At 36.7% G+C, this 17,016-nt stretch overlaps 1 pseudogene; it reads right to left on the bottom strand.

Annotated features, from left to right (window-relative positions):
• Window positions 1-15,165: 15,165 nt before the first annotated feature.
• Window positions 15,166-15,651, bottom strand: LOC112869069 (large ribosomal subunit protein uL24 pseudogene; annotated as a pseudogene).
• Window positions 15,652-17,016: the final 1,365 nt, after the last annotated feature.

The raw sequence follows: 17,016 nt of genomic DNA, 5'->3' as shown, positions 1-17,016 counted from the left end.
TGCATTCTGATGCCTGACTATAGTTAACCATAGTTCTCCCAGCTGATTCTCCTTAGAGGATATTATATGGGAGCAAAGATTAGTGTGAATATTTGGTGCATTGGGTATGAAAAAATAACTGTGCTGCCACTGTGGAGAAGGGAACTAAAATGATAGGTTCAACAAAGATTCCTACTTCAATGCAATCACTGGGGAAGGAGGACCCACAGAGAATGGGAAGGACCACTATAAATGAGCCTTGCAAAATTCTGCCTTGGGTAGCTCTGTTAGACGGGGTGGGGAAACACAAGGAGGGATACAACATCCAGGAACAAAGCAATGATACCCAGGGCCTTTCCTGATCAAGAGTGAAACTCCTTTCAGAACAAGGTACTTTCTCTGTAGTTCTGGGAATATCCAAGATGGGAAGAAAGCCCAGATTGACTGACACTGGACTACTTTCCCAATCCAGGCATTTATGTATAGTTTGAGACGGACTGAATTGGATTTAAGCAAATCAAATTCAATTTGAGCAACTCAGTTGTAGAGAATTTCATGCCTGTTACTCTAGGAAGATGGAATTTTGACAGAAAGTTTTCCTCTATTTATCAAGCCTTTATATAAAGTATAAAGTATATAAAGTATAAAGGATTTATATAAAGTATAAAATTTTGGTAGTATAATTACTCTAATTTACTGAATGCCTGCTCTGTGTCAGATGATATACATATATCTGCACCTCTTGTCTTCCCTGCGATACAGCAACTGTCTTTGTTTTACTGAGGTCCAGAGAATGCTACCTAACAAATCTCTTCAAAATTTAGTGGCTTAAAAAAATAATAGTTACTTTATTCTCTCTGTTGAATTCTGTGATTCAGAAATTCAGAGAACACTCAGTTGGGGAGTTATAGTGTGGTTCTCTCATCTAGTTGCAGCTAACACATGGCTAGATCTAGAACTGTGGTATAATAGCCCAGCAGGACTCTCCAGGAACCTCTCTCTTCTTGTGAAGTCTTAGACTCTTTACCTGTGATTCTTCAGTGTTGTCTCTTAAGGCGAAGACTTGGGCTTCCCCACAATATGTCAGCATAACAGTGCAGTCAAACTCCTACAAGACAGCTAAACCCTTCAAGAGTGAGTTTTTAAGCAGTACAATAAAGAAACTGCATTGCTTTTCTCTGCTGCTCAAAACCATCCCAAAGCCTTGACCATTTTCAAGGGAGTGGATATAAATCCCTCTCCTTTATTTTTTAAGTTTATTTATTTTGAGAGAGAGAGAGAATGCAGGAGGGGCAGGGAGAGAGAAAGGATCTCAAGCAGGCTTCACTCTGTCAAGCACAGAGCCCAATGCAAGGCTTGAACTCACAAACCATGAGATCATGACCTGAGCTGAAATCCAGAGTCAGATGCTTAACCAACTGAGCCACCCAGGTGCCCCTAAATCCTTTTTCTTGATAGGAGGAATGAAAAGAATCTATGGATATTTTTAAAAAGTGCCACAGAGAGTACACATAACACATAGAGAGCAGGTGGTAGACCCAGGTCTACCCTAAATCCTTTTTCTTGATAGGAGGAATGAAAAGAATCTATGGATATTTTTAAAAAGTGCCACAGAGAGTACACATAACACATAGAGAGCAGGTGGTAGACCCAGGTCTCTAAGAATCCAGGATGCTTCTAAGCCAAGGATTTCTCCATTTCAATGTTACCAACTCAGATCACAAGATAAAGTGAAAACTGTAAATAAGAACATAAATTCTTGGTAACAAGTACAGGTGAAACACTTTCCTTATTAAGTTTAAAAAAAAAAACACAAAAAACTTTTGCCCACAGTAGTGCCAGCTGTAGAAGTAACACAGCATTTACTTAATCAAGTTCTGTATTTGTTACCCAAAATAACATATTACAAATTCAATACGTGTGCTCTGAATTACAGGGTAATTTATTAAAACTTTTAACATAAAAGGTCCCAAAATGCATGGTTCTTCTGTTTCTGCCATTGTCTAGTCCCTATTCTTTCCAGTTGTGCATTTGATTTCCTGCTCCTTTTCAATCCCTAAAAGACACAGCATTGAAATCACTCCTTTGTATTTTCTGCCTTTGTGATTAATGGCAGTTTAAGTTGGTACACAGCCACAATAAGTAATAGAATTTAATTTTACTATAAATGTTTAAATTGCAAAGGTGAAACAACAGAAGCCCCCCCTTTGTGGGAGAGCAATGTCAAGCAAATGAATTATTTCTCCACAGTTAAAAAGTAACTCAGCAGTGAGTATTTGTCATTTGTTGTCAGAGGCGAGCATGTGAGGCATTCAGGAGTAATTTACAAACTTGTTGATTCCTGCCCATTGTGACCTGACTACTCCCTCAGTCTCTTTCTGCCCAATAGAATAGAACAATAACTTTAGCCTGGTGTCTCTTATTCCCTTTCTTAACTACCATGCATATAATTATCTGCATTGGAGTATTCTCTTGAGACTCTGTTAGTTTTTCTTATACAGAAAACATATGACAGTAATTTTTTTTTGTTTTTCTGCTTATAAGCTTTATGGTTCCTCCTTTGCAACCTGTGTGCCTTATTGTATTTTAAGCCTTGATTTTTTTATTCTTGAGAATTGTGTTGCTAGATTGAGAGGTGTCATTTGCTTCATGGACTATGAAGAAATATGATATAAAATGATGTGAGAAAATAATGCAAAAAATTACAGTAATTATACAAAAATATGTATAAATATGGGTAAATAGTAAACATGATATGCAAACTTATAAGAAGTTTTCAGGAACACATCTATTAAAATGATGGACGCCAGTAGCACTACTCATATTTCACATATAAAGACATAATTTCACAGACCCATGGGTAGATTTTTCCATAATATCACAGCACAGTATTAGGAATAGGGACAATTTGGGGGCGCCTGGGTAGCTCAGTCGGTTAAGCATCCAACTTCGGCTCAGGTCATGATCTCACAGTACGTGAGTTCAAGCCCCGCGTTGGGCTCTGTGCTGACCGCTCAGAACCTAGAGCCTGTTTCGGATTCTGTGTCTCCCTCTCTCTCTGCCCCTCCCCTGTTCATGCTCTGTCTCTCTCTGTCTCAAAAATAAGTAAACATTTTCAAAAAATTTTTTAAAGGAGTAAGGACAATTTACACTGAATATTTAATCTTAGTAGTGGTTGATTGACTCATGGAGGACATGACCCCATTTTAAAGATGGAAAACTAAAAATCAGAAATCCAGTTTATGACTACTGTCGACATTTTTCTTGTGGCATTAGGTAAGGTCATGGAGGATGGCGTATGTGCACATATCAGTTAACTTTTCCACCCCATGCGATTCTTACTAAGATTGGAGAAAAGAAGAGGGAGTAATTGCACAAGTCAATATAAAAAGAAATGATGGAGGCACTATGGCCACAAGAGACAAGCTAGAGAAGTACTTTAAAACATAGATTTATGAACAACTGCACCTTACTTTTAAACAAACAAAAAGCCCTTGAAACAGAGCACTACTGGGAATTATGAATAATGGTGCCCTTGTTTACTCAGCAAGAATAATTTGAGGGAGCGAGAGACACACACACACCACAGCATTACTGTGTAAAGGTTTTCCAGAAACACTGTGACTCTCCCAAAGACATATAACTCGTCAAGGGCAGATTTAGAGAATAGCTGAGGTATATGACCTCTAGTATCTTGCTCATTTTGCTTTATCGTTCTTGTTTCTGCATTGAAGCCATACTAATATTATATCCCCAGGAAATAGGAAATGACAAAACGAGTAGATGATTCCTGAACACAAATGATTCTCTATATATAGACACATGCAGACACACACACACACGCACGCACACACACGTACGTGCACAGAGAGAGGAGGAGAGAGGAACAGGCAAGGAGATTCAATTTTTGATTGAATCTTTCAATTGTTTTCCATTTAAGGAGCTACTATACATTCTACAGTAGGTGTATTTTACATTTTCCAAATAGAAATATTGTGTAGGATGGGGCACCTGGGTGGCTCAGTTGGTTGGGCGACTGACTTTGTCCCAGGTCATGTTCTCACGACTTGTGAGTTCGAGCCCCACGTCAGGCTCTGTGCTGACAGCTCAGAGCCTGTAACCTGCTTCAGATTCTGTGTCTCCTTCTCTGTTTTCTCCTCCCCTGCCACTTGTGTTCTATTAAAAATAAATAAACATGAAAAAAAAAATTTTTTAAAAGAAATACTGTGCAGGTTTACATATCCCTTAACTAAATAATCTTTTTAGCAAGGGATCAATTATGTTAGTTTTTGTATCTTTGGATTAACTGTATCTAGAATATATACTGGCATATAGTAGATGTTCAAGACACAACAGCTAAAGTAACAAACGACACATTGCCTAGTATTTACATTTATGCATTGAATTCCACTAAGTGTAGAGTGATTTACAAAAATAAATTGCCATTGCAGGCAGAACCTTATGACATGTGGTTAGGCATGTTTTAGTGTCAGGGGGCCCTTGCCATCATTCTGCATCTTTCCTTGTGGTTTTGTCAAAATCATTGTAATGGCTTAGCCACACTGGATGACATAGACTTAGACACTGTCCAACCAGATTACATAAGGAAGCATGGGCATACCTATTACTTACTGCTGCAAGACAAATTACCTTAGAATTAATGACCTCAGTTTAAAACAACAAATCTTCTGGGGCGCCTGGGTGGCTTAGTCGGTTAAGCAACTGACTTTGGCCCAGGTCATGATCTCGTGGTTTGTGGGTTTGAGTCCTGCATCAGGCTGTGTGCTAACAGCTCAGAGCCTGGACCCTGCTTCAAATTCTGTGTTTTCCTCTTTCTCTGCCCCTTCCCTGCTTGTGCTGTGTCTCTCTCTCTCAAAATATGAATAAACATTTAAAAAAATTTTAAACAATAAATGTTTATTTTCTGAAACATTTTATGAGAGTCAAAAATCAAAAGAGGGATGGGTGAAAGGGAGAGGGAGGTTCAGGCTTCCAGTTATGGAATGAACAAGTCACAGGGATAAAAGGTACAGCATAGAGAATGTAGTCAACGGTGCTGTAACAGTGTTGTATGGTGACAGATGGTAGCTGCACTGTGGTGAACATAACATAAAGTATAGAGCTGTCAAATCATTAAGTTGTACACCTGAAAGTAATGTAATGTTGTGGGTCTACTGTTTTTAAAAAAAATTTTTAAAAATCCAAGAGGGGCCTACGTAAGTGATTCAAGCTAAAGATCTCACATAGTTGGCCAGGGCTGCTGTCATCTGAAGGGTGGACAAGTGCTGGAAATTTGCTTCCAAGATGGTAACCCACAGGGCTGTTAGCCTGACACCTCAGCTCCTTGCTCAGTACGTTGCCATAGGGTTATTGCTTAGGGCACCTCTCCATAGGGCTGCTTGAGTGTCTTCATGATGTGGCAGCTGGAAAGTAATCCCAGAGAGTGAGGAGAAAAACATGATGTCTTTTATGTCTTAATCTTGGACATCACACATTCTCTTTTCTGTCACTTTCTATTTGTTAAGTGTGAATCACTAAATGTGGCCTACATTTAGGGAGAGGGGAATTATGCTTCTCTTTTTGAATATAAGAGCATCAAAAAAATCTGTGGATGTGTTTTTAAATAATCACAATAGGATCCTAAGTCTTTTCAAGTTGTGAATCGGATCATGTGTATGTACACACATGTAGAGAACTTTTTAAAGATAATTTGCATTTTTATGAGAGGTAGTTGGAAATCTAAATGTACTGATGCCCCACACCAGAAAGGATGCCAAGTATACTAAACTAAAAAAGAAAATATGGGCACAGAGGAGAAGAATGAGGAGAGGTTTGGCACTAAGACAGAGGAGAGGGAGGAGTCTCTATTAATGAGCATAATAATGAATGCACATGCAATTGCACACATCAGCATATCTGCCTCCACTCTTATACCTTGTCCTGACACCTGGATTTAGATGACAGTTAGTGGCCACTGCATATTCATCATCACCTTCCAATTCACCCACACACCAGAAGGAAGTGGCACAATACAAGATAAAATCTTTTTTCCATGACTACCAGCTGCTGACTGCATGTCCTCATGATATGCTTTGTCCTTGAACCAGTACCTCAGAGAATGATTGCGAATGTCAGCATAGCACCTACCACCCACCATTGTGAGCTGCAAGTCTGCCAACTATTATAAATACAGGCCACCTACCTGTAAAATATTTAAAATACACATAGTTGGCTGGGTGAATTTTAAGTTTAAAGTTGCCCTGTGAAAACCTTAACAAACACAAAAGTAACTTACAGAGTTATCTGGACACATTACTGCTTTTAAATGCTTTGTTTTTATAAAGTGTCTCCAGGAGACTAGACAACTAGTGTCACCACTAGTTTAAAATACGATTTTGTGAGTCTAATAAAATACAGACAGAATAATAACCGACCTTGGCAAATATGCACGTTTTTTGTTAGTTGTGAATATCTCCCCAGGATTCCCTGACAGAATTTGAGGGATGAAATGTTTTCATGGTTTCCATTATACTGTTAAAACCTTGTTTTTTTTTATTATTTGTTTTTATTTGAGTATAGTTGACATACAATGTTACATTAGTTTTGGGTGTACAACATAGGGATTTAACTTCTCTATAAAACTTTGTTATTTGCTATAGGGGTCCAAACTACTGCTGAGTTTTGTCTCATAATTAGAGATGTGTAAAGGAGAACAAAAAAACAGAGTCTCCACTCACACTATATTGAATATTTCCTGTAATGGGAAGTTCATGAAATTAAGAGTGTCACCCTTTATCAACTATTAAAATGAGAAATCATATTCAGCACATTTTTGGAGAGATGAGGATATATGGTCAAATTTCAAGACTACCATAAAATATTTCATAATCTGCCTCTGTCAACCTAAGGGAAAGTATATAAATCTAAGTGAGATTAATCTTATTTTGGTTTCTTCCTTGCTCCATGGATGTTCATGAATAATATGTGCACAAATGACCCTTGCATCTTCTGTAGTTCTGTGCATTTGCTTGGGTTCTGGAGTCAATTACAGCTTATTACCCATAATCAGTATGTAGAGGACCATGGTATAATGACCTACAGGTTGGAATTTGTGTCTATAATAATTTTTACAGGATAATTGGGAACTGTGAATCCAACCCAATACCCAGAGTATATTCTCAGAGCTGGAGAATAGACAAGGTTGTAATCTAATTAATTTTTATTTGGGGGGATGCAAATGCTTTGGCTGGTTTTACTCTGCAGTGGTGAAGTTGTGTGACTTTGAAAAGATAATTAACTTTGCTATACCTCAAGTCTTCATCTATAAATTACTTACCTCATAAGGTTGATGTGAACATTAAATGCAATAAGATCTCTAAATTGTTTATCTTGGTCCCTGGTGTATAGTAAGCATTCAGTAAATAGTGCAAGATATAATTATTGTTTATTATTTTATTCAAAGATATTAGGGGTTAAGGTTACAGAGAGGAATAACTAAACAATGACATTTAATAATATGGTAAATACAGCTTTGAGGGATCTTGGGTGTACTTTTTTTTTTTTTTTTTTTTACTTTTACCCTTAAAACACTTCTAAGATTGATGGAACTTTAATACATTTTTATATATTCTAAATGCAGTGCAACTGAAATGTTGGCTCATGGACTGGGATTGTCCACAAAAACAAATAACTAATGTTTTATTTTTTTAAGTTTGTTACTGATTCACAATGAATAACTAGAAATTTAGAACAATTTTTAGAAATATATGTAGCAACCTGACTTTGCCATGTCATTCAAGCATGTGATCTGTAGATTTGTCTTGTGTACAGGGTATTATATAAAAGTTTCAGTCTGTGACAGATTGGAAAGTAAATAAAAACTGACCCTTTATCACAGAAATTTAAGAAATACTGCTCCAGAGCAAATCCACGGTATTTCCAAGGCCTTCCTCAGTGTGAACCTGAAACCTGTTCAAGGCTCTGTAAAGGGTTCAGAATGCACGTATGGATGTATGAAGAACCAAAATGTACATATGGATGTATGAAGAACCAAAATAGAATCTCTAATTTTATTTAATTTCATTTTTCAAAATTGTGAAGAATGTAGCACAAGGAGCTACTATTGTAAGAATCTAATATCTCAAAGGCTATTACAGAAATCAGTAATTCAATAAGCAAGCAAGAAATAAGTGATTACGGTGTTCAGATTTTCATCAAAGTACAGGCAAGAATACGCCTAAAAATCACAAGTACCAGGATATGAATGGAGCTGGATGCCAATATAAAAGCCTTCTATGTCAGAGACAACTTGTTCCCTATCATTTCCAAGATCTAATATTAAAGAGTCAAGCATCCTGAATCCACAAATGAGAGAGAAGTAGAAACACCTGGTTAAAATGGGGAAGTGCATTGCCAAGGATCTAGGAAATTCCCCAAAATTTGCTGTCTAGGTTTGATGAATGCTAAAGTGCTAGAAGTCTGAGTAAACCATTTGCTACCACTCTGCTGCTAAGGCTATGGGTATTTTCAGCAAAAATGTGCACTTCACGTTAGCAAGTAAAAAATCAATTTTCTCTAGTATCTCCAAAGCATGCAATTTCTCAGTTCTTATAGCTCTTTTTAGATAGACTTCAATGGTCAGTGCACCTTGTTCTTTCCAAGAACTAAATTAAAACTCATTCTTTCTATGTTCAAAGCTATGATTTGAATGTTTTAGTAAGGAAAGTAGATATGAAAAATTATGAATTAGGCAATATAAATGGATTGAAACCATGAGTCATAGAGTTCTTATTTAGAGGATCCAGATAGAGGTCATTCAATGCCTTTTCTGAAATGAAGTCCTCAGGGAACTAATCTTCAGCCCAGCCTTATTTTAAGAAATCTAATCCCATATTTTTCATTTTTTGAAAGACAAATCTCTGTGGACTTCTCACCAACACCTCAAAGTCATCAACATATTTAAAACTAAACTCACTTTCACGCAAACTTTTTCACCCTTCTGAATATCTCATTTGTAGAGTTGTCATCCCTTTCTTCCAGCCTTCAGGGTTGGCGGTCTGAGCATCTGTTTACTTCTTTCACCTTCTCTACCCATGTCTCAGCAGTCACTAAATATGTCCATTCTTCCTCAGATATGTAACCTGCCTATCTTTTTCTTCCCACTCCTGCTACAACAACATCAGTTAGTGCTCTCACTTCTCTGGACTCTGGCATCTTTCCTGGAGTACTGTTTCCTTGTCTTCTGCTTACCTCTATATGATAAAAAGGTACATTGGTGTGAATGAATTTGGGGCATGTTGAATGATACTGAGATGATTTTTAGTCTGAGATGAAGTTATGAACAGCTAATGTTAAACGCTGCGGTTTCCTGCAGTTGTGAAATTAATTCTCAGTGCTCAGGTATCAGATGGAAATGGAAACTGAGAAGGTAAGTACGCAGTAGAGCAACGTACTTCCTGATTCTCTGGAGCTTTCACTGTCTCTTGGAGCTCTTGGTGCCTTGAGGGAAGCAGATGTCCAGATGGCACCATTTTTTGGAGGTGGGAAGACTGGGAGCCAGGAAGGAAGAGGTCCTCGTAATAAATCATAACCTGAAGAAAATTAGAGCACATCTTATAAGACTAAACATGTAGATTTTTCAATAGTCTTTGTATTTATTTCCCTTGCATTATACTCTCATCCTCAGTAAAATTAAGTATCAAATTGGCAGAGTTAGTGTGTGCCATTGCTGTGGCTGTAAAGAGCAGCTGTTGGATAACTGGTGCTCTCTGGTGACTGACCCATTAGTAGGTACGATTAACCCATGGAAAAGGAAGCTTTGAAGTCCAATGGGAATTTCTGCTTTCTTTACTGGTCTTAGAAAAATCTATGTTTCCATTTTATTAATTACAGTAAATTTTCTTCACACACACAAAAATTAAAGCTTTTTGATTATCCAGAATAGTGATTTTCAAACTGTTCTGTGGAGCCTAGAGTTACATCAGTGTGAGGTAGGGCCCCTTGAGGAGTGGCTAAGAAGGCAGGACTCTTTCTTCTCTCTCTCTCTCTCCTTCTCCCCCCACCTCCCTCCCTCTGTTCCTTCCTCCCTTTCTTCTTCTCCCATAGTTTATAATTCTGCATAAACTTTCTTTCAAAAGAAGCTTTAAAACTATAAAAAAAGAGCAAGAATAACAAAATAAAAGTTTGAAAACCATTAACCAAGAGAGTAGCAACGGAATTCTTTAGTCAGGCATTCATGGCTATAAATAATCTGAGGTAAATATTTCTGGCTTATATTTTACAAGTTATCTCTTTTAACAGCAGAATTCTATTATTTATACACTCTATAAAACCCTACGTAAACGGTACTATGCATTCTGCCATACACAGTTTTGATTTCCTGCCTCAGGTTTTGTTCACATTACTCTTTTACTTGATATGTTCTTCCTTTTACACTTAAATCTTATCTGTGTTTCCTTGACCACCTCCGCCCAACGCAATCTCTTTTCTGTTTCTATATGCTTCCCTTGCCACTTTTCATAGACTCTCTTGCTCTTTGCATTAAAGAGGATGTTATATAAAAAACATCTTATAAACTATAAGTCATTATTACAATTATCTTTTTTTCTCTCATTCTAACTTACTTACTCAAATCTGGACTTGCAATTGTTACATATATCTGCCCCTCCTTTCATTTCAAGTTTTTATCTCGGAGGCAAATAAATATTCCAGTATACATACTGTGGTAATCAAGCTTTGACTTTCAAACCACATGAACTAATGTTGCACTTACCTGAAGTCTGCCATCTGTATCAGAGGGTATAAGCACGTCAAATTGTGTTCATAAAGTCTAAAATAAAGTCAAGTGGTATTTTTGACTTTCAATAATACTTGGAATAAAGGCATTATTAAAAATACCATCCAGGTTGATACTCCTGGATGACTTATCAGTGCTACATGGGAGAGATCTTACTCTTATTCAAGGAAACAATCAGTTTTCAGCCCTGACTTTAAGCAGGAGATAGTTTTTCTCATGCAAAGGGGTTTATCATATCCTTCTCATCACACAAGTAAGTAGCGTGGATCCCAATGAAAAAAACATTGTTTTTCCACAGAGACCCTAGAAATAAAATATTGTTTTCTGAGATAATTACATGGTAGCTCATGATGTTACTCATGGAATTAAACAAGCAGAGCCTAGAAGTCATCTGTGTTTAGAAATAAGTGCTCTGAAGCAAGAGGCCAATGTTCCAGCACAGACACATGGGACAGGAGATGAAGAATGTACAAGAGGAGTCCCCATCTTTGGGAGAAAAACACTTTTTCCAAACAGAATACCCCCTAACTAGAATTCCTTATCCGATTATTAAGGGTTGTATCTAATTCTTGGTGAGGGATAACACACACCAAATTTTCTGTGGGTCCTTTATTAGTAGTTATAAATAATTTTAAATAGTAAATGCTATAATTGTAGGTATATTTATAGTCATAATTACAGTCACAGTTATAATTGCCATATATTTATAATTATGATTAAATTTATGATGATAGTTATATTTATAGTTCTCGTTAAACTTGCAACTCCATGCCAGAAGGATCTGTGACTTTAACCACTGAAGCCCCAGCACAGAGTTCAACACCTAGAACATAGTAAGTTATGTACACGTACATGTTGAATAAAATTAAGTCTACCAAAAACACACTTAGTTATGCTCACTACATAGTTTTGTCAGTCTATAAAGTAAAAAGCCACTCTTGAAGCATTCAGGAAATATTGATTCACAAACAAAAAAATTCCTGTCTGACTGCTTTTGTCCTGAGGTTCTGGTGATCCAAATGGACACAGCCAGATAAACTAGACATAGAGAAATAATTTGGTTTTGTCAAAGTCTGTAGCTCTTGAGAGGCTACATTTTTGTCCTAAAATTCTGATTTTTTTATAGAACTTCAATGTGTTAGGAATTGTTTAAAAAAAAACAGTTTAACAAATATAAGAATACTAATGTCAACATAGTTACTATTTATTAATTTGTATGTGTTATGGTTTCTCAATGGATAGCAACTCACAGGCACGTGCACATTTGTGTTTTTGTAATCTACTTGAACGTGTTTATACATTTATACATATCAGTCCTTGCACAGAGGAGAACTCGTGCCCAGCAATATTCCAAAGTCCTAGGTTGGGTAAGAGGGCAATGTGCCTCCTAAGGACAGTTCTACAACAGAATGCCTGGGTGCAGTTCCTTAGGTATCATCCTGACATATTTCTAAATTATTTACAAAGTCATTTGGTCTCACATTGGGTACTGTGTTGGAAGGAAATGCTGTGTATCTGAGAATCCAAGAGGGAACAAAATCACAGAAAAGCTACAAACAAAGTTTTGGAAAGGAAAAAGAAAAGTATGATGTAGGAGAAGGAAAATGCCCTGAGTCAAAGTTTTCTTGCACCCTGCCATCTTCATCAACACCAATGTGAGGATTTAACTTTCTCTTGCCCACTCCCCACATTTCAAACTTCCCATCACTCCCTATCTCAAGCATATGTTCTCCTAGTATCCAGTATCCTTCATTTTATAAATGAGTGTCTTATTTAATTGATTTTTCAGGAATGAATCTCATTTCTACAAACTTGGTGGTGACACAGAAATGTTGCATTACTGTATTTTACTCAAATCAAGTAAATCTGACACTAGCACTTCATCCCATTAGAGCAATGGTTTGTCTACCCTCAGTAACTTGTAAAGTGGTACTTCATCCTTCAGGAAGAATATATATATATATATATATATATATATATATATATATATATCCCTAACCTACCACAATTGCTACACATACCTTCCTTTTCTAAGATGGCATCATTCCTTCCTTGTTTAAAAAGCAGTGCCACCTCCATAATAAATTTGAAGACAAAATTATGATCCTGTCCCCAAGGTGTTATCAACAGATTCCTTGCATTTTCAAGGTGTCCTCCTCACCAGAGTCCTGGGCTTGGCATATAGACCTCTTGGCTCACAGAATTTGAAGACCTCAGTTCCCACCTGGTCTCTGAAATATCCAGCTATTACATTTCTATTTCTGTCTAGTTCCTTCCCTCCATAAGCATGATGCCTGAGCCTTGTCAGACCCACCCAATTCTACAGGAAGGATGACAAAAGTGTCCGTCTATCTTCTTGACAGGAAGGGAAGAGAACTGTAAGAAAAAAAAAATACATACACACTAATATTTCAGTAAATTATCTTCCCCCATTGCAATTTTTCATGTAGATAGGAAGAATTTTTATTCCTCACCTTTCCTGGCAAAGAAGCAGAAAGGAGTCCCAGAAAATGCAGCATCCTTTTACCTGAACTTATTCATGAGAGGAAAAATGCAGTTTGCTGGGGCTTAAGCTCCACCACAAAAGCTTTTAGCCAAGAGAAAAAGAGGACAATTCAATAAACCAAGGATTTGGCATTCAGTACATTATAGCTCTTCACTGAATCTAGTTAGGAACACTAGTTAGGATACTAGTTTGGATTGAGAAAGGAGAGAGAACAGATGCAGAAGCCCTTTATTCTTCAGGCATGTCCCTTTATTTCTATATTAATAATAATTCTTCACATAAAATCAATATTTTAAATTTTTGTGTATATTCTTCCCTAATTTTGTTTTTGTTGTTGTTGATGATAGTGTCAGAGTAAAAGTAAAAAAACAAAACAAAACAAAAAAGGACCACTTTCTTATCTTTAGAAAGTGTCTAATATGTATGGTGATATAAATTCTATTTTACTGGAACAGCTAATAATAACACTTGTTAATTTATGATTGGAATGCAATCAACCTGGCATTTTAACTTGGGGTATAGCTATAAGTGTCTCTATGCATTTGTGAATATTGACTATTTTCAGTTAACCAAATTATATTTAATTTCATCCTGGGATAGAGCTGTGGTTTGGCAACTTCTCCAGTGACAATGACAAACTGGAGGAACACAGCCAGCTACAAAATTGCCACTTACTAAACCCCTCGTCAATTCACTTCTGTGTTCTTTGAAAAGAGTGATTTCATAGCCTTTTCTCTACAGTCCTAATGCCCTTTGTAAGATAAATACCCTCCTAAATGGTCACATCTGCTTTCTTTTGGCCCCAAAAATGCTTAGTCAATGAAATAAGCCACCATAGCTACTTTCCTCTCTTGACATTAAATCAAATTTTGTGGCAAAGGAACATTGAAGACCAAATTGTGTGTGCTGTTCATATAACTTGGATTACTTCAAAAGTCATTTTATTTTCCCAAGGTCTTTAAGAGCAGTTACTTTCTCATTCATTTATTCATTCATTTATTTTTTATTTATCCAACAAATATTTATTAGATGCTTTCTATATGCCAGACACTGTGTTAAGTGTTGTAAATACAAAGATTAATATGTCACAGTTCCTGCTCTCAAAGAGTTCACAGTGTGTTATGAGAGACAACTATAACCAAAGAATGATAAGTACAGTGGAATTAGAGGGGTGAGGGTAGAAAGTGGCAGCAGGAAGTGGAAAAAAACTGTGATTAACTCTGCTAGGGCCTGAGGATATCAGGGAATGTTTTAGAGATGAGGACCCTCTAAAGCATGGTCACACAGATGAGTTTTTAAGATTAGAAATGGGGGGAAATGTTGGGATTAACATGTGTATTACAATTAGAGAGTTGTACATAATTCTGATGGAACTGGAAGGAAAAAAAGTAGAACTTGAAAGTGCTGATGAATAAGATTGAGGAGATGAATAAATGAGGGATGTTCTTATGTGTAAATGTAAGGAGTTCAGATACTGTTCTAGAGGAGATGGAAAACAATTGGTGGGCTTAATTGGAGGGGGAGGTGTAATGTATATAATTTTTTTATTTTTTTATTGTTTTAAACTTTATTAATTTTGAGAGAGTGTGCACAAGCAAGGGAGGGGCACCAATAAAGGGAGAGAGAGAGAATCCCAAGCGCTGACAACAGAGCCCAAAGTGGGCTCAACCTCACGAACCCACAAGATCCTGACCTGAGCTGAGGTCAAGAGTCGGACGGTTAACTGACTGAGCCGCCCAGGCACCCCAAATTTGTACTTTTAAAAGATTGTTTTCATGAAAGTTATGACCAATTCTGGACTCAGAACAGAGACCAAAATCTTAGATCTTGGGGGTCTTTCTCGTGCTTACTTTTTATTACATTTCTATGAAATTCAACATTTTTTTTTATCATTGTAACCGTTTTCATTTAATGTCATATAGAAGATTACTTTATTCCTGCATCTTCTCAATTGTTTCTTCCTTATATTTGCCCTTTTCCTTTCCTACTTGGCGAGATTTGGCTTTGCATTCAAGGATCTTTTTGCGGTTTTTGCCCAGTTTTAGTCTAGTGATAATGAGTGCCATTGGCCTTCTCTCGCTGTACTCATTCAATGTAGATGACGTATTTCCTCCTGTAAACCTGGACTACTTTGCCAATTTGCTGATCTTTGTAGTGTCCTCACACAACCTGTACTTCATCGTCCTTCTGGATGGGCATGGATCGAATGTTGTACTTCTGTCGCAGCTCTTTGGAAAGAGGGGAAGACATAATCTTCCTGCGAATGTGGGAAGGTGCACTGAAATGCCTTTTACGGTTCTTGCTCCAGTCAGAGGTCACAAACAGATTGAACTTCATGTTGGCCGCTACAGCTCCAGCAATGGCCGCAAAAGGGAAGCGAAATTCATCATTATTAATACAAGTCTTTTACTGTAGATTCTGTGAACCACTCTTTTTTAGATCTCACACTATATCTGAGCATCTCACTGTTTCTCACTTTCATTCAATGGTTCTTCCAATAATAAAGATAAGAAACAAGAAGACTTTAATGAAAGTAATAAAAATAGGAATATTGAATAACAGGACAGATAACAAGATGTTATTGGTTCTCTTTGTGAGATTCTAGTCAATGATAGAAGTTAATTGCATTATGTGCAAGACTAATTGCAAGTTTTAAAATAAAATTTGCAAGAATATTGACCTTTGCCTGTTTTAAGTATTTCAACTTTCACAATTGCATTTTAGATTATAAAACAGTAAACAGGGGCCATTTAGTTGTAGGTGGTCAAACTTATATTTTTACAGTGGTATCCATTTCTTTTGCATTGCAAAACAAGGTTATGATCCAGAGAAGAGATTATAAGTTCTACATTTCATTGGTATTTCATCTACTGCACATGGCCTTCAAGAACACATTTATGTATAACCAAAGATATTTGGCTTCTGTAATTATAGCAAAAATATATTACCTTCAACAGTCTCTAAACATCAATGCCCATAGATGTTCATGCCTAGCTAATACAGATTCATCTGAATAATGGGCATTTAACCTATAATAGCTTACCCAAAACTGCATTATGGATTTGATAAGAACAGAAATGAACAAAATTGTTTTTTAATAGTTAAACATTAATTAGGCCACAACTTTAATTTTAATAAATGCATGCGAGAAGATAAAAAAGATGGTTATAATAATTGCTTAACATCCTTCCACCTTCTACTTTAAAGTGAAGGTATCAAGAATAAGATGATTACTTGTATAATAAAATATGCCCATTGTATGGATTTTTGTGCCATTTTATTAAATGGCACTCTTTTTTTTTTTTTTTTTTTTTTTAATTTTTTTTTTCAACGTTTATTTATTTTTGGGACAGAGAGAGACAGAGCATGAACGGGGGAGGAGCAGAGAGAGAGGGAGACACAGAATCGGAAACAGGCTCCAGGCTCTGAGCCATCAGCCCAGAGCCTGACGCGGGGCTCGAACTCACGGACCGCGAGATCGTGACCTGGCTGAAGTCGGACGCTTAACCGACTGCGCCACCCAGGCGCCCCAAAATGGCACTCTTTATCCTCATTGTTCACCAACTACCTCATTAAAGTTTTAAAAACATTAGAATTGGAAAAAAGAGAAGATCTGACCATGTAAAATTGTGAAAATTTAACAATAACAAAATATTAAAGTAACAAATGGCTTATGGATTCAAATCACCACTGATAAAAATATTTACAATAAAAGATTCAATCAAATCTATTTAGA

Source organism: Puma concolor, chromosome A3 (genome assembly GCF_028749965.1).
Source record: "Puma concolor isolate L17-30 chromosome A3, mPumCon1.1.hap2, whole genome shotgun sequence".
Taxonomy (NCBI): domain Eukaryota; kingdom Metazoa; phylum Chordata; class Mammalia; order Carnivora; family Felidae; genus Puma; species Puma concolor.
This window is presented reverse-complemented; position numbering and strand designations above follow the sequence as displayed.